The 27,711-nt window shown below is 40.8% G+C and overlaps 1 protein-coding gene across 4 annotated transcripts in view; it reads left to right on the top strand.

The window, feature by feature from the left end:
* Nucleotides 1-27,711, top strand: part of LOC128015449 (tensin-1-like) — a 106,898-nt gene that overhangs the window by 407 nt on the left and 78,780 nt on the right. The window lies entirely within an intron of this gene.

Here is a 27,711-nt window from a genome sequence, read left to right as displayed (position 1 = left end):
TTTTCAGTCTTCCTTTACCTGTGGTGGGTTTTGAGCCTCTCATTGCCTGTTAAAAAAAATCTACTTTTTGAAGTCTTGTTCTGTTTCTGTGGGTGTCCAAAATGTTGTGTTCAAGAAACTGTCCTGTACACTGTGCATGGTCACTTTAATTTAACCTGTTTGAAAGATAGTGTTACTAATGACAAATGTTGAATCACATATACAGTTTTGCTTGTATGATAAGGAGAGTGTATGTAAGGAAAGAGTATGTTAGGAGAGTGCTTGGTGGTACTGGCTTTGTAGCATGAGAATCCGAGTCTGAAGATAATGAGAGTGGTCAGATTAGTGGTCAAGTTTTCATTAGTTTGCTCATTTCATGCCTCAGTGGTTTTGTCAGTGCTGATGTTCCTGCAGAAAAAAAAATAAAAATTTGCCGCAGAGCTACAGTTTTTTTTCTTGTACCACTCACCCCACCCCCAAATTTCAATCTGTCCCAGCACACATTCTCATTCTTCAGATCCTGCAAAGACCATAACCAAGTACTATTCATCCAACTTCCCCATCAGCTCACAGCAAGACATCATCATATCTTGTTCTTTTTAATAGACACTTTAGATTTTAGACTTAGATTTTAGTCATCAAACCACTGGCAATTTCCTAACCATATTACCAGTTATTACTTTGATACCTCCCTTCCCCAACAAAAAATTGAAGAAAAGCATTACACTACATTACAAAAGCATTAACAACTTAAATTTCCCCAGTTATGCATGATATGGATTAATAAAGAAGGCACACAATGCATAAAACAACCTATAGAAATGTTAAATTGTGTGTCATTATAATTTCACAAATGACACTTGGAATGGAAATATATACAGAAGGGTTCAGACCACTGTAAATCTGTACAGGCCAGGTAATCCATCAAATTTTGCCCGAAGAGCAAAGGATTCACAGGCATGTGAAAGGTATAACAACAAAAATAACAACAAAAAAAGTCAAAGGCAAGACAGGAACAATTTATCCTGGCAAATGAGTTGTTTGGTGACATGTTTTACAATACAATATGAACACAATAAGTACATTGTACTTATTTTTTTATGTAAGTACATAGTAGTTAAGGCCACCTAATATAAAGTGGGACCTGTTATTTTTTGAAGCATGGATGTTGCTAGTGTTGTGGTTCAGGGTGTTAGGCTGCTTCAGGGTCCCGGGGAATTTTCCATCATACTAAATTATTCTAAACGTCAAAACCTCAATCAAAGTGCTACCATAGGATATGCTTAACCCCACTAATACAGCAGTTCATAATTCTGGACAAATGGCCATTTTTGCATGTTTGTAGAATAACTTACTATTATATATATATATATATATATATATATATATATATATATATATATATATATATATATATATATATATATATATATATATATATATATATAAATTCATCCAGCTTGAATAATAAATAAATGCCAGTATTACTAATACAGCAAAATGGCATTAAATATGATCATATGCAATCACCACTAACAATGTAGATACAAACATTTTAAATAGAAATATAGAGGTTTCAAAGTAATTGTCTGTTATTATATATATATATATATATATATATATATATATATATATATATTTACAGTGTAAAGTAATAAGAGGCTGCTTAGATTATTTTGAAACAATAGGCCAAAAAATGTAAAACAGTAGAATATGTGAAACACACCTGTGTACAAGACAATCAATGTATAAACTTGCTATTTGAAGACAAAAGCTAGTTATATTATATTATATTATAGTTATATGACGCATAGTTTTTAGATACATGTGCTGATATTAGAAAACTGATCATATAAATAATGTTAATAACTCAATCTTAAAAAATAGGGAGAAAATGTGTTATCTCTTGAGATAATTGCATTAGAAAGCATTTACCTTATCCGATGAGATAACCATTTCATTTGTGTGTCAATTGTAAAGACTCGTAAGGAAAGGTAAAGAACCATGGGAGCATCAGCATCTGAATCTATTCAGTACATACACACAGTAAGTGTTACACTTTTCCTGGTTTTGAAGCTGTGCTTTTTATTTGGTGAAAACGTATTTATTTTTTTCAGATAGGGAAACTAATACCACATAGAATTTAGGATGGATAGTATGCACATTGGGAAGCTGGCGATATCTGTGGGGAAGCGCGTCTTCGCAATTCAAAATCAAAGTATGCCTTTTCATTTTATAATGCTGTCTTATTGCTCTTCTTCGCAACTGTTAGGTGCGTTTTAAAAATGTTTTTCAGACAAATCCTGGACTCCTGTTCAAAATGATAAATTCATATAATGACAGCTACAAAAAAATGCAAAATAAAGAAAAAAGCCCATGAAGCTGTTGTCGTTCCATTTCAACAGATGATGATGAGCGGAATTCTGAAAAATAAACCATGGAACTTTGACCAGTGAGAGGACTGTTTACTCGCATGTGACTTGTATTAACAATTTTGGTCCATTTAGAAACTTTGCCATGTGAAAGCGAACCTCACCAAGAATAAAAAGCATAAATAATTTTAATCCCTATTTCGGAACAAAGCAATTGAAAAAAAATCACCCTAGATTAAACAGACTAAATTAATTAAAAATAACTAAAATAAAAACTAAATTAACGAAGTAAGCTTTAAATAAGAAAATATTAGATAAGATTTCAAAATTACAAAGGACTACAAAAAATGCATGTTTGCAAACAGTGTGGTAGAGTACAATACCACAGAACAAAGCAAAGTACAAAAGAACATTGGAAAGTAAATAAACTTTTGATAATCTTGGAGGGATTGGCATGGTAATGTATATGACGATGTTAATGAATTTGGTCTTGGCGGAATAGATCTGCTACGCTGTTGCGGCAGAAGTACTGAGACTTGCTGCTGTCAATAGATACAAAACATGGTGAGCAACTGCTATGGTAAGCCCTAGTCATATATTTGAATGCATAGCAGCGAGCTCAATGGCTACTGATACAGGAGAGAGATCAGCTGTGCCATGTGATAATAATGTCATTAGGTCTGATTGAGTTAGACCTATCGGATTTTGCAATCTAGAGTTTCATGCCAGAACTCTGTATAAAAATTTGTGAAATCTTTCAATTCCTAGGGGATGCCAGGCCCCTCTGGTCCTTTGTGTGTAGCTCCATGGAAGTGTGTTGTTTTCACTCATAATTTTGTTTCTGTTGAATATAAGCATTTAATATGAAATTACTCTACAGCCATCCTAATGCAGACTCACGGTCCACTCTTCTAATTACACAAATTAATTTATATTGAGCCAGGATGGATATGACTCTGGTCTGACCTGAACTGCACCTCTCATTGCCTTTCTGCAAGATGAGCCTTTTGCTAGAATGGGAATGCATGCCAAAGAACCACAGGCAGACGGGATTTGGCCAGTAGATTATAAATGTACACCTTGTGGGTGGTTAAAGATCTGTGTTGCTATACTGTGTTCAGATATTTGAAAGGGATCCATTAATTTGACACTCTGAGCTCAACTACCATTAAGGTCACTTGAGCAATCCATTTAACCTCAGGTTGCTCAAGGGGGATTGTCCCTGATGTGAGTGCACAGGATGATAAAAGCTCCCTTTCCCCCACCCCCTTCCTTCAACCTCCAGTAGAGATCTGTCAGCCCATTCATCCCAGAACTTATTTAATTAAGTCAAAGAGAAAAATAGAGTAGACTCCATCCCAGATGTACTGATCACTCTCACTGGGATCAAGGTTCTTTGGTTTAAAGTGGGAGAGGGAGTTAATCTTCTAACCCTGAAAATAAACTTCTAACTCTGTCCATTATGATTTCTTTGAAAGCTCCCACTACATAGGTCTCCCAGTGGCCTGTTGCACAAATCTGGTTGAACAAACTCCGAAAACATTTCAGAGTAGATTTAGTGTTGACAAAAAAGAGCACATCCACCCCGGCATAGATCGAGTTCAGTGGACATTCTCTCAGAATTTGAACCATATTTTTTGAATTAACTGAATTTAATAAATCATTTATATATTTAACAAAGGGCTTAAAAGAAAATATGTAAATCCAGTCATTTTCGAAGCCTTTTATATTCTAAAGCTTTTTATTTACATGCACATATTTAATTTAAACTAAATATTTAATATTTATTCATGTTTAATATAATTAAATGTTTAATATTAATAATAAAATTGTGATATAACAATAAAATTGTGATATAACATAAATAATATATAATGAATATAAAATAAATATAATAAATATTTGTGACAAAAGATGGGCAATTTTGTCTCTAAAATTCTTTTACTGTGTGAACCACATTAATTTGGTGTATAAGATAAAAGTGGAGTGACTTTTTTTGCATCAGATAAATATCACTTTGCCCACAGCTGAATGGTTTTGGTTAATGATCTCTAACCCAGAATAAAACATTCTCCAAAGTAGGTTAGCTGAGTAGTGTACGTTACAATGGTGTTGAATACTGCAAAAAAATCTATTCAGCTTCTTGAGCTGAGTTTGCTCAAACAAAACTAAAAAAGGAGCCGAGTAGCTATTAAAAATGTCTTTTATGCTACAGGCCTCAGGCATATTTCTTGTAGCTTTTCTGTGTTACTACTAACTGTTGTTCAGCTATTTTTATTATTATTAATGTTAATAATTTATTTTAAATAAATTTTCAAAGTTAACGCAATTCTGTTTTTGCTTTGTCAGTATGGTGTGGAGTGTAAATTGATGTGGGAAAAAAAGTAATTATCATAAAGTTTATCATAAAGCCAAGTTCAGACTGTACGATTTTAGCCCAGCTTTTGGCTCGCCGACAGGTTTAGAGAAATCACCGACAAATGCCCAAAATCACAGGCAAATTTGTGCTCGTCTAGGGAGTGACAATCACGCAGTGTGTATGAGCATAGACGCGATCTGAGAAAATCGTTGATGAGTTGCCGATGCCCATGAGATATTTGGCATCAGGGGCGGACTGGCCATCTGTGTGATCTGGAGAATCACAGAACGGCCCACCACGCACACAGTCATCACCTGTTTTTTTTTCCCCCTGCTAATCTGTATCACACTCCAGTACTGTAGGTGGCAGCAATGCACCTTTAAGTTTGATGCCAGCTGCACTGGCCGTGGCTGCCAAGTAAGAAGAATAAGAAGTGGAAGAGTAGGAAGAAATGAACAGCAAAGACGTTAACGTTAGATTGAAGAAGCATAGAAAGAAACAAACAATATGCATACCGCGTATGCGGAAAGAAAAGGGTGGGACTGAGAAGGCGAGAGAAATTTTTTTTTTCCAAACTAACTGAAATATATAGCAATATTTTCCAGCAGCAGCACCTCGCAGTTAAATATTAGCAGCAGTGAAGTGAGCCAGACAACTATGCAGCAACATGCCATCAGTGATGATGATGAGGGACAGAAAGATGAGCTGGTTCCACAGGCAGATCCAGATCCAAGTAAGGAACATGACAGGAGAAAGAGTGTTACTTCCTGGAGATGATGTTAGGAAGTGATATTGCTACATTACAGGAAGTCATGTTGCTACATTTTTAATGATTACAGTAGTTAAAACAGCTTAACTTCAACATTTTTGTTGTAAAATGTCACATGCAGTAGCTAATATTAAGAAATATGTTGTGCTTTTACTGTTAAAAATGTTGTTAACATTACAGTTAATGCTTACAAACTCTGAAGATTTTGAATACAGAAGTTAAATTTCTAATGGTGTATTTTCATTTAGATGTGGTATTTTTATTGCACCCACTCCAGCTCAACATCTAGTCAACATCAGTGCTATTGCTATAATTTGGATGGTATGGTATCATGAACCACAATTAAAGTCTTGTGACACTCATGCCAGGCGTTATTATTGTTGTTGTCGAGTTTACGCGCGCCGATTGCTTTGGGCCGGGCCTATTCAAAGTCCAGGGCTGTTTTTTAGTCCCAGTCCGTCCCTGTTTGGCATGCTAAATATCTGAACCTGTCGTCGACTCAAAATCATGCTGTCTGAAAACTACAGCGGCGATGACCGACAGCCAATGAGAGAGCAAGATACAGAAAAGCGGGGAGTTTGGCGAGGAGTTATAAACCACAATATCAGCAAGCATGGCTTCATTTCAGAAAAATGGCTTTCTTCTTGGTCTATTTGGACCCACGAAATGGAAGATAAATTAGTATTAATTTAGCAGGAGCACCTATGTCTGTTTGATGTTTCATCTGAGCTACCCCAGTCTCAAATGAAAACTCCGGTCTTGCACGTGTGATATTGCGTTTTTTCCTTGTCACATCTTGCGGGTGTTTGGTTGTGAAAAGTAGTTTGCGTGCCAGACAGATTTGTCGGGCGATTCTTCCTATTGTAAAGTCATGCAGTCTGAAACCTTCTGTCACCGATCCATCGTGCAGTGTGAACACAGCAGTGACTGAATGCTGGCTTAAGATAGTCATGCAGTGTGAAAAGAACAGTGACCCAACTATTTTAAAAATCGTGCAGTCTGAACTCGGCTTAAGGCAACAACATAATAATATGTCAATAATAAAATATCATAATAAAAATCAATTTTGATAATAACGCAATCTGAAATTAATAACACGATCTGAATTATATGATACTGCTGCTGAATCAGAATCAGAAAGAGCTTCATTGCCAAGTATGCTTGCGCATACAAGGAATTTGTTTTAATGACATAAGCTTCCAGTGCACAGAGAAAACAACACAGACAAAAATAAATAAATAAATAAATGTGTAAAAAAAAGTCTATAAACAATTGTGCTATAATTAATTATGGAATAGGATTGAGTAAGATGCAGGGATGTACTAGGATGGAAGGGTAACAAATAAATATAAGGATATTGCACATTTTTATTGCAAAAGTGGGAAACATTTAACTGTTCATGAAGTAGATTGCCTGGGGGAAGAAACTGTTCTTGTGCCTGACTGTCCTGGTATTTGTGGCTCTAAAAGACCAGCCAGATGGCAAAAGTTCAAAGATGGGTCAACTTGGATGTGAGGGATCCATCCTTCTCAGTGATTTTCTGAGCCCCTTTCCTCACTCTGGAAGTATACAGTTCTTGAAGGGTGGGCAGGGGAGTACCAATAATAGTTTCAGCAGTCTGAACTGTTCTCCGTAGTCTTCTAATATCTGATTTTGTAGCTGAACCAAACAAGACTTTTATTGAAGTGCACATGACAGACTCAGTGATGGCTGAATAGAACTGATTCAGCAGCTCCTGTGGCAGGTTAAACTTCCTCAGCTGGTGAAGGAAGTACAACCTTTGTTGGGCCTTTTTCACAATGGAGTCAATGTGACTGTCCCACTGCAGGTCCTGAGAGATGGTGGTTCCCAGGAATCTGAATGACTCCACTGCAGTCAGAGTGCTGTTCATGATGGTGTGTGGGGGGAGTGCAGGGGGGTTTCTTCTGAAGTCCACGATTATCTCCACTGTTTTGAGCATGTTCAGCTCCAGGTTGTTAAGACTGCACCAGACAGCCAGCTGCTCAACCTCTTGTCTGTAAGCAGACTCATAACTGCCCTGGATGATGCCGATGACTGTAGTGTCATCTACAAACTTCAGGAGCTTGACAGAAGGGTCTTTAGACATGCAGTGCAATCCCATATTGACTGCATCATCCACAGACCTGTTTGCTCGGTAAGAAAACTGCAGGGAGTCCAGTAAGGGTCCAGTGATGTCCTTCTGATAAGCCAGAACCAGTTGTTTAAACGACTTCATGACGACGTTAGAGTATTGTAATTTCTGTAAGCTGAACTGAATACACAAATAGTAAATTCCAGTTTAAGGGTGTCTTACTATTAGCTACATTGTACATGGGCTATTGATTGGAAATTATTATTCAAGAGTTCACACTTACATACAATTTGAGGGGATAAAGTTTAATGCGTATTTGGTAGGCTGTCCGGAGGGATGGCTCCAAGTTCAGAGCTTGGCACGAACCCAGAGTACCACCCCCCCCCCCCCCACCCCGTATGTAAATGTTTTAGGACTAGAAGTGTGGAGCAGGAGTGGTGAGGGGATGCTGCAAAACTGTCAATGAATTGATGTGAGACTGCTGAGTGTATATATACTGTACCTCTTACCATTGATTGCTGAGTGCTCTCCACCTGTGTTAATTATCTGAGTGCTCTCCACCTGTGTTAATTTTCTGAACATGCTCCTCCCGAGCTTTGCTAATAAAACCTTATTTCACGAGTTCACTCTTACATACAATTTTAGGTGGTAAAGTTTAATGCGTATTTGGCGTGCTGTCCAGAGGGAGGGCTCCGAGCTCGGAGTTCAGCCCGAACCCAGAGTACTCTCCCAAAAGGCTAAATACCATAGGACAGCCGCCGAACTAAATACCCCCCTCCCCCCAATTGAGTGACGAGTATCTCGAGAAATGGTCTGGATGTTTGGCCAGGGAGGCCCGTGATTGCGGCTCACTGTGCCTGGACTGACTGGCCATGCTGTTGTAATTTGGAGCAACCAATCAGGTGAATTTGCACCTTTCTCCGCTGTGAGACCAATGCTCGCTGGACAGAAAGAGAAAATGGGGAAGAGGAAGAGGAGTACTTGACCAGGCGATTTTCTCACTGCATCCACTGTGAGGCCAAATGATCGCTGGACGAAAGAGAAAACGTAAGTGCTCTACCTGGAAAGTTCTCGCTGTGTCCGCTGTGAGACCAAATGCTCGCTGGACCAAAAGACAAAACAGGAAAAGAAGAAAATGAGAGCTTGAACGGGAGATTTTCTCACACTGTGTCCGCTGTGAGACTGAATGCTCACTGAAAGAGAAAACTTAAGTGCTCTAGCGGTAAAGTTCTTGCTGCGTCCGCTGTGAGACCAAATGCTCACTGGACAGAAAGAGAAAACAGGAAACAGCAAAATGAGAGCTTGACCAGGAGATGTTCTCACACTGAGTCCACTGTGAGACCGAATGCTCACTGAACAAAAGATAAAAAGTAAGTGCTCTACCGGGAAAGTTCTCGCAGCATCCGCTGTGAGACCAATGCTCGTTGGACAGGAAGAGAAAACTGGGAAGAGGAAGATGAGTACTTGACCGGGAGAATTTCTCACTATGTCCGCTGTGAGACCAAATGCTCGCTGGATGAATGAGAAAACGCAAGCGAGGTACTGGAGTTGGGAATTGATCCGCCTCTGGAGCCAGCATCCTGAAATTCTGAGAGGATCTGTGCGCGGATACTTTGGGATACTGGTGGTGGTTCCACGGCGACTGTGTTGGACGGAACGGGCATCGGAGTTGCTGTGAAGAGAGAATATAGTGATTTATTTTGTATGAGAGAGCTGGGAAGGGTATAATCCGGAGCTGCGAATGTCAGCAATGGTGGCCTCACACTTGGATTACCCGCTTTAGATTGAAAAGTAAAGTTAGTTGGAGGATATGAAGAAAGGAAGGATTATACAATGAGGTGTGGGCCTGAGCTTCAAGCGGAGGCGGGCCTGCCCTTGTTTGAGCTACTGGAGCTGCAGGCCACTGGAAGTGGGCGGGGTTGTAACCTGGTGGATAAATTTGATGACATGGTTGGGCCTGTGATGTTAGCGGTGATATCCTCGTGCAAGTGTCTGCAACGGGAGCTGGCGGCCACTGAAAAGGTAAAGGGTTATGAACAGCCGGAGTATAAAACTGAGTGGCTGTGGGAAGGCCGCTGTGCCCGGCTGCATGCGGCGCTGCGGCAGCAGAAACTGTGGTGGAGAGCTGGGCCTCATCGAAAGGTGGGGCGCGGCCCAGGCTAACTGAAGGCCTGTTGCTGCGGCTCGATGGGTGAAGTGAGCCAGATCCTGTGCGGGAAAACGACAGTGGTGACTGGGTAGATGAATTTTTGGGCCCTGCTGGCTTTTTTCTGCCTGTGGGTCATCTTGGGAGTTGACTGTAAGGAAACATACAGATTATACAGCTACGCTTTGTTCATTTTTCATGAAGCCTGTATGTCTGAGTTGCCCAGCGCTTGCCTCAATCCAGCTATGGTCCATTTCCCGATAGGTGGGATTGGCGGGACGGCCGAGCGGTAGGAGGAGGCCGGGGAAGAAGATGGAAGTCTTACCGGGGGCAGCGAAGACTGGTCTTGGCATTTTGGTGAGCGTTGGGCTGTTCGGGCCGGTGTGCAGCCACGTGAAGAAGTCTGGGGCTCAGGTGCGACGTCCGGCTTAGGAGGAACGGTCGTGGGACCGGTGGAAGGCGAAGGTGCATCCCTGGTGATATTTACTTCCTCATCAGATGAAGAACTTGGTCGTTGAGACATGGTAGCAGAGCTAAAAACTGAGAAGCTACTAAACTGCTGCAAAACTGTCAATGTATTGAGGTGAGACTGTTGAGTGTGTGTATACCTTCACCTTGACTTAAAACTGTGAACAACTGTGAAGCTGCAAAACGACCCCACTAGTGAGGTCACCCACAGAAGATATTAAAAGCATTGGAGATTTCAGGCAAATAAAGTAATCCCCAATTCGTTTTACTGTTCTAAAATACACAAAGCTTGACATTGTATTCTCGCATACATGAACTAGGAAAACTGCTTGCTGCTGCTGCTAATGCTACTGCTATGAACCAGACATGCATAGTCGTTACTCCTCACACATACAACCTGCTCGTAGTTTTACAACTTGTATGCTTTCTAGTTTAAAAAAAAAAAAATATATATATATATATATATATATATATATATATATATATATATATATATATATATATAATTATCTGACAAACGCAATAATGCACTGAAATCAGAGTGAAGACCATTTACTTATTTACTGAAGCTGTTGAGTACAGAGAAAATCTGAAAGCGTGCTGCAGGAATCTCAAGTGAATTCTAGCCAGCCGTATGAATGCAAGGCAGTAAGCTCATTGGCTGGATATGCAGCATGAACCAATCAGCTTGTGCCAAGGTGTTTAACTCTCTGAATATCATCAGTTACATTAACAACCCTTCAGCCTGTGCCATCTGGAGTTTCACGGCTGAACTATATATTTCAACCTGTTCAACGGCTTGTTAACTTAAATAATCAGTCAATAACATGCCAGCAACTCAGTGCATTTAGGCATGTAGACGTGGTCAAGACAATCTGCTCAAGTTCAAACTGAGCATCATAATGGGGAACAAAGATGATGAAACAGGCCCGGATTGGCCAATCTGAGCACCGGGAGAGTTGGTCTGCTTAGAATGCCTGATCAAAAGTTTTCACCACAGCTTGTTGTATGGCTAATAGAAGCTACAGTAACTTGTTTTTTTCAAGCTAAAAAATTTTGTACAAGCAACATACAGAATGTAATCTGTAAAAAAGAAAAAAGAAAACAAGGGAAAACAATAGAAATGTTTGATTTTACAACCTATATCTTATGTTCTATACTAGCATATGAAACATCTAATTAAAAAAAACAAACATTAATGGTCATTATAATGAAGTTATAAAACGACATAAATCAAAGTGCGATTTTGCAGGAATTGTAATCAGGCGCTAAAAATAGTACCCATTAAAAGTTTGTTGAGCCAATGGGATCACTCAGGGTCCTAAGAGGACCTGATTTCGAGGAGGGACTCGATTTATCATGACACTGGTCTGTTTTTTTTTTTTTTTTTTTTGGCCAGGAGGGCCGGTGTTGTCATGCCATTAGGTTGAAATTTGGATGGTGTCACTAGGCTGCCTACACTCACAGCAGCCCCAATCTTTTTATTTATTATTTTCACACAGTCTGGAATAATTATCTTTTGACTCTCCAGACTGCAGCACCTTATTTAACAAAAAAAAAAAAAAAAAAGAAGAAGAAAGAAATATCAGTTGTTGGAGATATGTAAGATATAAAAACAGAAAATAGAAAGCACAAAAATGTGGCCAAATATACTACTATACTATACTATACTATACTATACTATACTATACTATACTATACATTTTTCCTTGAAACCAGTGAGAGTACAAAAAATGAAGACGAGATGGCCATTAAGCAATGTTAAGCTATTTAGGAACAATCCAAGATGATGCTGTGCTAAACAAAGTTGTCTGCAAACCACTGTTCATGTTGAATATTGATGCAACTTTTTTTGTAGCTCTTTAGCAGCAGCAGCCTCTAGCCCAGTTTGCTGCTAACGGTGAATAACTGGCCCTATACAAGTACTCGTCATGAGCCCAACACACCAGAATGGGCAGCTAGGATTGTCATTGAGTGAATATAAGAATTACAAGAATTAATATTAATGAAGAGCAATATGTACACCTCCTCAATGAAAAATGCCCTGAGATAACTAATGATGTCAGATGATTCAGCTGTTGTACCACAGCATGTGAATAAGCAAACATGATCACATTAGTTACAATATAACAACTTTCTATGCGTTGTTGTTTTATATATGAGCAATAACACATGAGTAGACATGAGATGTGGCTGTATATCGGCTCGGCTGTGATTCGCCATAGGTATTCACATGAAGTACGAGCAAAAACAAATCTTGATAAATTCATTAGAGAGCATCAATTTCCTACCTTTCGGGGTAATGCAGCAACAAAATATTAAAGCCTTCTTGTAGAAAAAGGTCTACAGGTCTCCCACTCATGAAGCATTGCCGGCATGCAAACCCTGATGGCATAATAAATGGTATGGAACTTCTGGAAATAAAGTGTCCTGTTCCCAAGAACAACACCACCTCTATAGCAGACCATTTCACAAGGAAAAATAGTGACATCAAATTGGTTGATGGGAAGCCTGAATTACAGAGGAACAGAGATTAATTAAATATTACCATTAAATTAATTAAATATTACCATTAAATTAAAAGTTCATCCAAAAATGAAAATCATGTCATTTTTTACTCACCCTTATGTAAGTCCAAACCTGTATGAGGTATGCATATTTTTATTTATAATTTTTTTTTCTGTTAAACACAAAATAAGGTATTTTGGAAAATGTTGGTAACCACACAGTTCACGGTAATCACCGACTTCATAGTGGACAAAAAAAAGGAGAAAAGACTATGGAAGTCATTGGTTACCATCAATTGTCTGGTTACCAACATTGTCCAAAATAAATTTGCTTTTGTGTTCAGTAGAAGAAAAAAAAAAAGAAAAGAAAAAAAAATGGTTAAAAATACAGGTTTGGACCAACATGGGGTAAATGAAGACAAAATGTATTTTTAAAATAACTTAATTGTCTGCTTCAAGGATTAGTTCACTAAATCTGCACATATTTATTTATATTTATATTTATATTTATATTTATATTTATATTTATATTTATATTTATATTTATATTTATTTATAATTGTAGGTGTCTTTGGCAAAAGGGTGATAAGGCAAGATTTGTGACAACACCTTGTATACTTTCAGTCTCCTAATTGCACGTTCAACATGTATTCTTACATTCCGGCAGGTGCATGTGACTTTTTCTTCTGTTAGTTGAAGTGAAGAATTATCATATTGACTTGCTTTTCAAACAATAAGTCTCCAATCAAAAAACCCTATCCACCTCCTATCATCTCCTGGATAGAGTAATTTTGAGAATGCCAAAATCGAATGTGATACATTTTGTCACTACAGCATTCCCCACATGTTGCAGATATAAACATTACTAAACTACATGGTGCAAAAGCCACTAAACACGTGATGGTGTCACAAGCATTGTTGTGGCTGTACGATTCAGACCTTGAGTCTAGGTTCCCTGGTCTTTAGTCTTAACTTTCAATGTAGCCTAAGATGCAGGTAACATTGGGAAAATGTTGCTTGTATGCCTCTGGTGTTGTGGCTCTGATTGTTTCTTTGGGGAGCCATGGTAACAGATCTTTCAAGACTACAGCCATGGTGCCAATCCAAATATAAATTATCCTGCTCACTTGGCTCACTTATATACAGAATCGAATGGCTAGATCTCCTCTCAAAAGGTATAATTTCAGCTTCATTAGTGTGAGCAAGATTTGTTGTTCAATTTCGGTCTGGTAAGCCAGATTCTCATGGGGATGCAGAACCACTACAAGGGTATGGAATGTATGAAATGGGAGCCCAGTGTACATATTTGAGTCAAAGTCATTTATCAGAGTAGGAGGATTGAATGTATCGCACTGCGTTGACTGGTTTGCATAAGATACATTGTGTTGACTCTTGATATAACAATGCTCCTCGAAGATGTGGTCTTCCCACTGTGTTCCTTGGTAAACACCAGTTCCTGTAAAACAAGGCATTATACGGTGAAGCATCTAAAATTAGCTGGGTAATTATATGGCACAGGGTGATTTCCATATTATTTTTGAAAATTGTTAATTTGTAAAAATAAAATGCAGAGGATGATAAGGAGTAATAGTAGCAGTAATCAATTATTCTGGATAAGAATTCCTAATGGTTGCACTGGATGTTGACAGAGCATCGACTTGCAGAGGGAGAAGCCTTCTGTTCAGTTAATATACTGCTTTGACAGAGTAGCTCACAATTCTCTATTCTTTTAAAAACTGGCAGATGCTTCAGTGATGAGCTGCTCTGGAAATTCAGGCAAGCTATGCAGGGGCAGGAAAGAGAGTAGCAAAAGATTGCAGGCAGAGGGGCAATGAAACATTTATGTAATGTTAGCAGGGACATATGCAAGCAGGCATGCAGGCCAGAAGGAAGAAAGTGAGGCTTAGCAGAGAAGGGAAGAGGAAAACTAAACATTGGGAATGGGCTGCTTGAGAGAGAGAACTGCACTTGAATAAGAGAGGAAATAAAAGAAAGAATAAGAAAGAGAGAGAGAAAGGAAGGGGAGGGGGACACAAAAATGACTGAATAAGGATATAAAACAGGGATCCTCAAATCTGGCCCACAAGATCCATTTTCCTGCAGTTTAGCTCTAACCCTACTCAAACACACCTGAGCACCCTTACATAACAAAAATATATAATATATCCTGCAAAATATAATGTGTAATATTACATAATAATTTTTTTTTAATACAGCAATATATGCCATAATAATGCATGGCTATATATTAATACATACAGATATATTTAGAAATGAAGACAAAATTGCATCTAATATTGTATTGATCCTTTACTGAGTACATATTGCACATACATGTTCCCATATAAATGTGAATGTACTGTATGCACGCACATATACACACATTCAGGGAATGAGTTACAGCAGATTTCTAGTTCCCAGCCTGCTTCTGACTGTTAAAGTAAAAAAAAAAAAAAAAAAAAATAGATTAAGTGTTATGGCATGGATTTTGCTCAGTATTATTATAGGGGGATATAATAATATAATATAATAAGGGGGATATAATTTTCCTGCAGATTTAACCACAATCAAACACACACCTGAACCAGATCATCAAGGTGCTCAGGGTGACTTGATAATTACAGGCAGGTGTGTTGGAGGAGGGTTGGAACTGAAGTATGTTTTAGTGTGTAATTATTATTATTATTATTATTATTATTATTATTTATATTATGGAATATTATACAAAACATTTAGTCTACATAGCTCTTTCAAGGTATAACAGATATTTGTGCTTATAGTATGCAATCATTTCGCTTGGATTTATCTTCTTGTTAGTCTATATGAATTATGGAGTGAGAGGGTAGCTATCTTTAAGTTATTTTTGTTCCATTCTGCTCGTGTATAATTTAATCTGCTGGTTGCACAACACAGAGTGCTCTCAGTTCAGGGGGCTCCCAAAGCCTAAGAGACAGCCAGGGTCCCAGGGCAAGCAAAAGGGATCCATCATTTCCAGCACCTCACCCTGTGGCATGAACTTCTTCTCCAGGGCTGATCTGAGAGTTCACTCCACCTGCATTTCAACATGTGATTTGAGAAAACTATCGCCAGTTACAGAGAAACTCAGAGGTCTTCACTGTAACTCCCAATAATAAAAGTTTGGTTTAACAAGAAGCACCCTCATCCCAATGAAGTAGTTATGCAAACCTACAAAAGGATAGGCAGAACTCTTCAGTGGACATTGATCCCTGGTGACAGTGCACTGTTAAATCTGCTGGATTCATAGGTGAATTGTGTGGTGTTGTTCCTTCAAGGAACAGCTGCCAACTTTCTCAATTATGTCTCTCATGTTCTTTGTCTCTTGGTTTTTGTGTTATCATTTGTTTTTATTTTAATAAACATTATTATTGCACGTATTACCTTATATAGTACCATCTTGTCACAGACAGATGTATGTCTGAACAGCAGTGCATGTTTGGACCCAAGTATGGGGTCTCTGCAATTTTTGGTCTCTGCCTACAAATTGCCTACAAACAAGTCAGACAATTCCATTGAAGACTCACTGAGGAGGGATGCCCATGTTTAGAGGGGCCTACTGCCCTAATAACCTTACTTAAGCCCCTTTCACACTGCACGTTGGACCCAAAAATTGCTGGGTCACCTTCTGTGTGAACGCAAACACTTCACAGGATTCCGGGATCGATCCCGGGTTGGGGACCTAGTAAATTCAGTCCCAGAACGAGCTCTGTGTAAACAAAAGCCAAAGCTAATGCAGTAAATGGTGTGTCTTAGTGATGATGCATGTTATCCCGTGACCGTTTTACCAGGTGTTTTGAAGGCAGATCAACATTAGCAAAAAAAAAACAAAAAAAAAAGTGTAAACTGTAATGAAGCAGAGATCAGTTAGTTCCTCACTTTCCGTGCTGACGCTGAGTTTGTTCGCCAGCTTAAGTGAAAGTTAACATGCCTAGCATTTTCGAATCGTACATTACAAGTAACATCCTCATGTCACGTGTCTTTATGGGAACTTTTAAGGTTGTGTGTGAACGCACGCACATATTCTGGATAATCACTGGCAGTGTGAAAGGACGTGCACAAAACTGTGCAAAAAAAAAAAAAAAATTGTGAACAGGAAGGGTGCAAGATAAAAAAAAAAAAGAAAAAAGTGTCTAAGGTTTGTAGAAGACCACTAACCTACTCTCTCACATAGTACCCAGCGATACATATTTGTGCAACTCCTGAAAAGGAAACAGTTCCTTTTCACCTGAACACAGAAGTGAAGTGAGTGTCCTGCCTCTTACCATACTTTGCTGTGCAAAGCACACAAACAATTTCACTGTTTGGAAAGATATAGTCTAAACAATCCACAATGTAAAAATAAATAAATAAATAAATAAATAAATAAATAATAAACAAATGCAAAAAAAAAAAAAAAAAAAACGTGGTTAATTTTTGTAAAATATTTAATATTATATTTATATTTATATTGTCCTAAAGCATTATATATATTGTATTATATCATTATATAGGCTACATATTATCATTATATATCATTATATATAGTTAAATACGCACTTTGTACAACATTCAAAAATATAAGTGGCCAGTAAGGAGATATTTCATATTACCAATTTTACTCGGAAAAGCTGATTTTAGTCTGACTATAGCCTGTTTGGAAACATCCAAATTTAGATATAAAATATGCTATAGATGAGCAACATTTTAAATCATGGAGGTAATAATAAAAGGCTTAATAAACAGGAATTATATCCTCAGCTGTGTCCAGACTTTCTTCAAAATGCAAACATTTGTCATCTTCTTCCTCTGAGGAGAAAGTATTCTTTCAACACTGTCCAGAACCATCCGAAGTGTTTAAACCTTCGACCAGGCTGCTGGATTCTGCTTTTTGGGCCAGCAGTTGGATCCTTACAAAGTCCACCTCTTTTCAGAGTTATTATTCACATTTTGGTATGGGACAATGAAGCTCATGTTCTTTGGTCTGAAGTACAAACTTTGCCTGCAAAAGGTGCCGTGGAAATGGTACTTCTAGCAAACAGTGATTCCGGCTTTTCAGCCGCTACTTTCCTTGTGCAGGTTTGTCTTGAGAACTGGTTTCTGACAGTGGATCTGAAAAATCCATACTTTCACATCCACATAACCCCCCGCCAGAGACCATTCGATTTATTACATCCAAGCTGGCCAGTTCATCAGCAAAAACAACTTGGTTGTTAGTTCTGATGGCCCTACAGGGCATTCCATTTGAGCCGCACTTAAGACCGCCCTCCTTTTGGCATATAGGGTTTAGGGCCCACTCTACCAGAGGAATGGCCCCCTCCTCTGGAATTTGTTCAGCCACTGGCTATTCATCACCACCCAGTCTTGCCAGATTATATAATTTAGATATGCCTGCCCTGCTGACATGGACTTTGTCTATTTAAACTGCCAATTTCTCGCCAAGGGTGGAAATGGTTAAATCTGCAGTCCTCAGCTGTCCTTGGGACTCAGTTTTGGCTCATGTTCTTTAGAGGTCCTTAACCTAGTGCTCCGAGCCTGGGATCACTCAATTTGGCCGACCTGCAGCCTATGTTGCTTAAAACCGCCCTCTTTATGGCATTAGCGTTGAGTGAGTGGGAGACTTGCAGGCTCTGTCAATCAGTTTTCCTGTCTTGAATTTGGGCATAATGGCTGTAAGGTCATCTTTAAGTCAATACAAGGTTATGTACCTAAAATGCTCTCAACTTCGTTTAGAGCCGAGGTAATTACCCTTCTAGTACTCCCTGCTGCAGATGTTGAGCAGGGTCCCAATCCACTCTGCCTGGTTATGGCTCTTAGAGTGTCCATCTTTCAGACAATCAGAGCAGGTCTTTGTCTGCTTCAGAGGCCGCTGTAAAGGTTTGCTGGTTACGAAGCAGAGACTTTCATGCTGGAAAATAGAGGCTATAGCCTTGGCTTATGCCTCAGAAGGCTTGCTTTGCCTTATGGGGTGATAGCCCACTCCACCAGAGGAATGGCCTCCTTTTGGGCGTGGTCCAGCGGAATTTCTATAAGAGAGATTTCTGCGGCCACCAGCTGGTCACTGCCATCCTCTTTGCTAGATTTTGCATGGATATGTCCCTTTTTGTAACCCTCTGGAGTCAACTAACGCAGATACGCTGAAAAGAACTTCAGTTTTACTTTCCGTTTTGATCATACAGATAAGAGTGTACATCATTAGAATCTCTAAAGGGTCTAGTTTTATTTGTACACACTCCTAATAACAACAAAACGCTGTGCTTTTGTAGAATAAATCAAATAAACAGAGTGCATTCTCTGCCATCTCTATCTCTGTCACCTCTCTTCACAGGCACATAAATAAAACAAGCCAAATCTCAGTGTGTACTTGCCTCAAATACAAGATAAATATATGCATAAAAAGCTTGAAAGGTCTACTTTTAAATGAGCAAATTCAAGTCAAAACAAATAATCTCTTTTAATGTAATCCGTATGAAAGTAAGGATAGTGTTACGGATCACTCAGGAGACCGAGGAGTAACAGATGAAGGTGTTTTATTTAAAGACACAAGCAGAGGAGCAGGTAGTGAGGAGTGGATGGGCGTTGGGATCCGTGCTGGGAAGGGTAGGTGAACCACACACACGCACTGTAGGGGAATCGGTATCTTCGGAGGCAATCCTTAGAGAGAAGGTAGAAGAGGAGTTAGTCCTAATAGTTAGCATACAGGAATGATCTTGTCGCGAACGTGACCGGACGATGACTGGGTGAATGTGTGTGGCTTATATGGTGCAGCGCTGATGAGTGGATGATGAGGAGCAGGTGGTGATGACTAGTACTCAGGTGAGGGTGTGCGCTGTGATTGTGTGGAGGTGGAACCTGGCGTGTTTGTAACAGATAGGTCCGGTTTCTCCTGTATCACCTCATTATAGCTAATGTGTTCCCGCCTCACTCAAAGTGCGCTGTTCATATGGAAATGAACTGAGGTCAGCCAGGTAATAACATTAGTGCCCCCAAGAAAATGTCAAGCTTCACCATAGAATTATTTACTTTGTCTGCACCTTTGTATAATGACATGCTACACGGGTGATTAAATCTAATCTAATCTTGACAAACTATATATCGTTGGAAAGGTCTAAGACTCCCTCCCAAATATATATTTTATCAATGTTTTTTGTTAAAAAATATGTAGGAAAAGTAATAGGTTAATTTATGACAAGAGTGCACCCTCAAAAATCTACATTATAACAGGAATTTTGACCTTTGTTAAAAAAACAAGACTTCTTTGTTGCCTTTTTCTCTATCACATTTTAGAAATCATAAGAAATTATATATCAACTGAAAACTTAAAATCTCAAAATTCATCCTTTAAAACTAATTTTAAAATCAGACATTGCATTACCATGTAAATGGTACATCAATATCATGTTATAAAATGTTTTCATTCATGAATAATACAAATTTAAGTTTGGATCGTGCACTACAAAGTCATTGTTCAAAAATATGAGTGACAGTTAAGGGGTTAATTGTAATATAGTGAAGTAAATGTAGGCGTCCCACAGAGCGCTGGGTGACAGTTAACAGGTTAATAAATATTCTGTCTTTTACTTGCGCTTCTGAATTTATCAGGATTTAGTGCAAATTTTAGTCTAGCTCCATGTACAATCTGACACCAGTTTTAGGTGATCACTGAATTTAGAATTTCTATTTAAAAAACAATCACAAAGGTCAATTATGTATCAGTTTAGATTTTCAATTATTCCGGAATCACTATACTTTCAATTATCCATTCACTGGGGACCTTATGTCCCTTTTAAGTCTCACGCTAGCTTCACGTGGATCTTACGATCACAAACGCCAGTCTGATGTTAGTCAGAGGATGTAGGTAGACTAATACATGTTTCACCTGCCGCCTTCTGCTTGCATATGACAAAAAGTGAGGAGGTTCTGGTTATAGGGTGTAATAATAAAGAAATAATAAAAATAAAAACTTTCTCATCTACTTGACTGAAACATTCAGCAGCCAGTTAATCAATTATTCGTAGTCTTGAAACTTTCAATATGCATGAGGGATGGCTGAATGAAACCATGTACTGGACTAGAATCTAAATTCCTCTTTTATTAATTGTCTATGCCTGGAGGTTTTCTTTTTTATTTATTTTTTTTTATTTTTTTTTGAGGTTTTGCCATTGTGAACTTCAGTGGTGGAATGTAACGAAGTATTTGTACTTCGTTACTGTACTTAAGTAAATTTTTACGTATCTATACTTTACTTAAGTAAAAAAAATAATGCATACTTATACTTTTACTCAAGTAGATTTTTCAGCAATTATCTGTACTTTCTACTCCACTACATTATTAAAATGCGTGTCGTTACATCCTTCCGAATCTTGCATAAAAAATTTTTTGGTCGACTGACGTTTTGGCGTTGCTGGCCAATGCACGTTGAAACAGATCGGAAATCTGATTGGCCAAAGAACTCACGCGCTCAGCACGTGTTTTGAAACAACACAAGCGGAACTGATTTAAATCGAAGATATTATAATATTTGTTTGACGTAAGTTAGTGGTAACTCTTACCCTAACAGGGCAACTTCTTTAGCTGGTTATTAGCACAGCAGGGACGATAGCTTGCTAGTTACATTTTTGGAGATGAGCAAACTACTGCTATATCTGTACATTCGTAGTTGGCTAAAGCTGTTTGTTTTGACTCGATGAAAATTTTTTTAAACTATTTATACGGCGTCGGCTCCTAGCTTCTTTACCATACAACATTGGGTATTTATTTGACATTCACAAATAAGCATGCAGGCAAAACTATATCTTGGTTTGATTCGATTGTGAACAATTTTGAACTATGACAGTGGTTTTTCGTCAATATCATGATATTATATATATATATACACAGTACAGGCCAAAAGTTTGGAAACATTACTATTTTTAATGTTTTTGGCAGAAGTTTCTTCTTCTTATCAAGCCTGCATTTATTTGATCAAAAATACAGAAATAAATGTAATATTGAGCAGAATAATATTGTGCAGAATAAACTGGTCATACAAATTTGATTAAAGTGTTCAGAATAACACTCACCTGTGTACTTTTGAGTTTTTTTTTTACTGCTCTTAATAGTATAGTAAAAATAAAATAAATTCTATGTCATAATAAAATAAATTGTACGTCATAATTGGCTTAGCCTAATTATTATTTAATGAGTAATAAGAAAATAACCAGATTTTTACAGTGTCAGTATTACACAACAACTCTTTCCAGTACACAATAGATATCGTTTGTGATTGTTACAATTGAACAGCCCAGACATTGAGACAACTGATTGTACTTTTACTTAAAAAAATACTTTAAAGTAAATTTAAAAGTATGTACTTATTACTTTTACTTAAGTAAGATGTTGATGTAGTAATTATACTTTTACTTAAGTATATATTTTGCAGGGTAGTTGTACTTTTACTTAAGTACTAAACTTAAGTACTTCCTCCACCACTGGTGAACTTAAAAACCTTTTTTTTTTCCCTCAAGGCCATCTCTCCAATAAACTAGAAAAAAGAAAAGACTTAATTAAATAAAAACATTATAAAAGAAATTAAAAATAAAAACATTATTTGGTGTATTTGGTGTAACAGAATATGCTGACATGCTTTAATGTTCAAAAAAACAAAATGGTCCTCTATGCCCCGCCTCTCTCAAATGTGTGATTTTCTACACAGTCCCTCCTTCGAACAATCTGACACAATTAATTGTGATTGGCTGAACGCCACAAGCAGTTGTCGGAAAAGTAACACACCTTTCCATAATCACAAGCTTCATCTTTCAAAATAAATGTTAAGACAATTAATGAGGACAATGTCCTTAGTTTTACCATCAGTTCAAGCCCGAAAGGGGGCAACAGAGTTGCATGATGAAGCTTGTATTTTTGCCGTACACAAGCCACAGTTGAAACAGCTGACTCCACTGTGATGTCACTGTCTCTCTCTCTCTCTCTCACACACACACAAATTTGCATGTACACACACATACATACATAGTTAATAGCAAATACTTAAACTTATTACAAAAAATACTTACAGTAGCTGATTCAGAAGCGCCAGATAGTAATTTGCAAAGTCAAGTCAAGTCAAGTCACCTTTATTTATATAGCGCTTTTAACAGCACAGATTGTGACAAAGTAACTGAACAGCATTAAACCGGAAAATAATGTGTCAATAATGCAAAAAGTCAGTTCATCGTTGAATTCAGTGATGTCATCTACTTAAGCTCAGTTCAGTTTAAATAGTATCTGTGCGATCAAGTCGACAGAATCACTGGAAATTAAATGAGCAAGCCAGAGCTGACAGCGGCAAGGAACCAAAACTCCATCAGTGAGAGAATGGAGAAAAAACTTGGGAGAAACTAAGCTCAGTTGGGGGGCTAGTTCTCCTCCGGCCATATGAAACCAGCAGTCCAATTCCAGGCTGCAGCTAAGTCAGACGTGCAGAAGTGTTTCCAGTGGTTTTGTCCCGGTGGCCGTCTAGGAGACAGGGTCTTGAATGTGAATCTGTGTTTGGGGCTCATCTAGTTGAGAGCTCATGACTGCAGTGACCATCTGTTCTGGATACAGACTAAATCTTGTGGGTATGGTGAGCTCGGAATAAATGAGAAACAGACTAATATTAGCATAGATGTCATTCTTCCAATGATGTAGCAAGTACATGTTATGGGAAGTGTTCCCCGATTTTCCTGATTAATGCAGCCTAAAAAAATCCTTTAACTGATCTGAATATTAGAAATATGTTAGTGTGGGACTTTAATCTAGATTTAAACTGACATATTGTGTCTGCCTCCAGAACAATGTTAGGTATGTTATTCCAGAGTTTGGGCGCTAAATAGGAAAAGGATCTGCCACCCGCAAGTTGATTTTGATGTTCTAGGTCAGTGGTTTTCAACCTGTGGGCCGCTCCATGGACAGTGCAATTATTAAAGAATACAACACAGATGAAAATATACATAAATATAGCTATGGAAGAATGAAATAAAACTAAACAATAAAAATATAAGAATAAAATATAAAAAATATGTATACTGTAGAATTAAATATAGAATGCAAAATAATATGCATGGAAGTACACTGTAGTCTTAAATATTAAGATATCCAGGGATTTACAAGAGGCAAATGTGCAAACAGGTTGACACTCTCAGTATGTCAATGTGAGGTAGAGAATGATGAATATCTTGCTGATAAAGTGATTAAGTGGAGACATGAAGATGTTAAGAGGCTGGTTTTGAGTTTAGGAGCCTGATGGCCTAGGGGAAGAAACTCCTCCTGAGTCTCTCGGTTTTTGCCATCAGACTACGGAGGCGTTAACCAGATAGCAGCAAAGTGAAAAGATGGTTACTGGGGTGGATAGAGTCCTTGATGATTTTAAAAGCTCTGCTTTTACAACGTTTGAGGTAGATGTCCTGCAGACAGGGGATAACGGACCCTGTTATGCGCTCAGCTAAGCGCACAACTCTCTGTAGGGCTTTGCAGTCTTGACTGGAGCTGTTCCCATACCACACTGGGATAGAGTTAATACACTATTGTCAATACAATATTAAGTTGAGTTCAGAGATGTATAAAGTACTAGAGACCCATACTTGAGTAAAAGTACAAGTATTGCAAGTAGTCTATTTTAAAATTTACTACTCAAGTACTGAAAGTAAAAGTAGAAGTATTGTGTTATGTAGCTATTAAAGAAAGTAGTCAAAAGTTTGAACATATTGTTCCCTATCTGTCGGTCACTACGAGTTATGTCGACCGACAAATGGGGTCTCACTTGGGAGGCCAATCATCTCTGATTTTAAGAGAAAACGCCAATGAAATTGGCAAGTGGATTAACACACCTGAGCCACTCCCCGTGCCGACGGGTATAAATAGGGCGACAGGTGCATCCACTCATTAGATTTTTGCTTCGGAGCCGAGTAGTCGATGAAGAAAATCACTACAAAGCCATCATCTTTGTTTTTGCTTAAACTGTTCCTGGTCGGTGTGACGGCGCGTTACAGCGGTGTCCCTGCGAGACGGCGATTCCCCTGGGCGCTTCGGCTAAAAGAGACAATTCTAAAAGAGCAAATCACAGACGATTCGCGTCTTTTTCAAGATGCCGTTTCGTCCGTGTCCTTCTGGATGCGGTCGTTTCCTGTCTTCGGTTGACGGTCACGAGCGTTGTCTGCAGTGTCTGGGCGTCCAACACGCTGAGGCTGCGCTCGTGGATGATTCATGCGTCTACTGTGGGCGTATGAACATGGCAGCGCTGCGATCGCGTCTCTCACTCCTCAAGGGGAGTGTAGCAGACCCCTCTGTCGCCACCCGTCCCGGTCTCTCTGGCTCGAGCAGAGGGCTGCCGGCTGGCGCTCTGGGAGATCTGAGGATCACAGTGAGAGCTTCTCCGCCGGGCCACGCCCCACGGACCTCTCACTCCTCATGCAGCGACTGTCCCGTGCAGCTGCCGATTGATTCTGCTGGGCCGTCTCATAGCGGTCCCAGCGTGTCTTTCGGTGCGCCGCCCGAAGACCAGATGTCGATTGCTGCATCGGGGGATGGGTTATCGACCTCTGAGGATGAAGGTTCGGCGGGGCTGCCCCCCTCGGGTGTTGTCGCTGCTGCCGAATCGGACTTGGAGTTGTCGGCCATGCTTGCCCGGGCAACCGTGAGTATCGGACTGGAGGTGACTACACCGCCCAGTCCCGAGCCCTAACGGCTGGATGATTGGTTTCTCGGCGCGGGACGCGGCTCACAACCTCGTTCTGCTCCGGTGCCTTTCTTCCCGGAGGTGCATGAAGAGGTGACGAAGTCGTGGACGGCCCCTTTCACGGCCAGAAGCCGCTCTTCTCCCTCTTCCATCCTCACCACCCTCGATGGCGGGGCAGCCAGGGGGTACGTAGAGGTTCCCCAGGTGGAGAGGGCGGTTGCGGTGCACTTGTGCCCACAAAACGCCGCCACTTGGAGGAATCGTCCGCGTCTCCCGTCCAAGGCCTGTAAGCTGACGGCCGCACTCGCTGCCAAGGCTTACAGTGCTGCGGGCCAAGCTGCCTCTGCCCTGCATGCCATGGCTATCCTGCAGGTACACCAAGCCAAGGCACTCAAAGCCATGCACGAGGGTGGTACCGACCCGGGGTTGATGCAGGAGCTGCGCACGGCGACTGACTTCACCTTACGGGCAACGAAGGTCACGGCGCGGTCCCTCGGGAAGGCGATGTCCACGCTGGTGGTCCAGGAGCGGCATCTCTGGCTGAACCTGGCTGAGATGAGGGACATGGACAAAGCGCGCTTTCTCGACGCCCCCATCTCCCAGGCAGGCCTGTTCGGCGACACTGTCGAGGACTTTGCCCAGCAGTTCTCGGCGGTACAGAAGCAGACTGAGGCCATTCAGCACATCCTGCCCCGACGTGTCTCTCTGGCTGCCACCGTTCCGTCGCGGGTAGCGCCTCAGCCTGCTCGTCGCCGTGGGCGCCCCCCTGCGTCCTCTACGCCAGCTCCGCCCCGTGCTGAGAGTTCTTCGAGGCCGGCGCGTCGAGCCCCGCGCAGGAGAGCGGTGCCCCCCGTGTCACTCCCGGCTGCGAAGTCCTCGAAGAAGTCGACCAAGCGGCCCTGACACGGGCAACTCGGAGATGCGGAGAACTGCTCTTCAGGAGATGGCGAAGACAGCGCCACTCCTTCCCCCGGAGGAGGGCCGGGTGGAGAATCTTCAGTTTCTGTTTTGTTCTGTTCCGCCACTGGCAAGGCTCGTGGGTTGACAATGAGCGACGCACAGCTTCCTCACTCTCACCCACGACGCCCCCTTTCGCCAGCGGCCAAGAGGTAGCGGTTCGGAGACGCAACGCCTCTCCACGCGTCTCTGGCCAGTTCCTCCGGGAACACGGGGAGTGTGGTTGCGATGACCCAGGACACAGTGCCTTCTGGGCCTTCCGGCACGACTCCCCATCGCTGCACCACTGCGGGTATGTCGACTGTCCCTTTGGTGCCACTTGTACGGTATCTGGGAGCGTGGCTTGCGCTGCCCAACCCGTCACGCTGGCTCATCCGGACGGTTCGACTCGGCTATGCGATTCAGTTCGCCCGGCGACCCCCCAAGTTCAATGGCGTGCTCGAGACTTCGGTGGCAGTCCAGGACGCCCCTGTCTTGCGCGAGGAGATTGCTGTCCTCCTGGCGAAGGATGCAATCGAGCCGGTCCCTCCAGCCGAGATGAGGACGGGGTTTTACAGCCCTTACTTCATCGTGCCCAAGAAAAGCGGTGGCCTTCGACCTATCCTGGATCTGCGAGTCTTGAATCGGGCCCTACACAAGCTCCCGTTCAGGATGTTGACGCAGAAACGCATTATCAAATGCGTCCAGCCCCAGGACTGGTTTGCAGCGATCGACCTGAAAGACGCGTACTTTCATGTCTCTATCCTCCCTCGTCACAGACCGTTCCTGCGCTTTGCTTTCGAGGGTCAGGCATGGCAGTACAAGGTCCTCCCCTTCGGGCTCTCCCTGTCCCCCCGTGTCTTCACGAAGGTCGCGGAGGGCGCCCTTGCCCCACTCTGGGAAGTGGGCATCAGGATCCTCAACTATCTCGACGACTGGCTCATTATGGCCCGGTCCCGAGAAGAGTTGTGCGATCACAGGGACTTCGTGCTTCGGCACCTCAGTCAGTTGGGGCTTCAGGTCAACCGGGAGAAGAGCAAGCTCTCCCCTGTGCAGAGAATCTCTTATCTCGGTATGGAGTTAGACTCGGTGAGTATGACGGCACGCCTCACCAGCGAGCGTGCCCACTCGGTGCTGAACTGCCTGAGTTCCTTCAGAGGCAGGACAGTGGTACCGCTGAAACACTTTCAGAGGCTCCTGGGGCATATGGCACCCGCAGCCGCAGTCACGCTGCTCGGGTTGCTTCATATGAGACCACTTCAGCACTGGTTACACTCCCGAGTCCCGAGATGGGCATGGCGCCGCGGTACACATCGTGTCACCATCACACTGATGTGTCGCCGCCTATTCAGTCCTTGGTCGGACCTTGCTTTTCTACGGGCCGGCGTGCCCTTA

Source organism: Carassius gibelio, chromosome A6 (genome assembly GCF_023724105.1).
Source record: "Carassius gibelio isolate Cgi1373 ecotype wild population from Czech Republic chromosome A6, carGib1.2-hapl.c, whole genome shotgun sequence".
NCBI classification, from domain to species: Eukaryota; Metazoa; Chordata; class Actinopteri; order Cypriniformes; family Cyprinidae; genus Carassius; species Carassius gibelio.
Note: the sequence above shows the minus strand (reverse complement) of the source record. Positions and strands in the feature narration are given on the sequence as shown.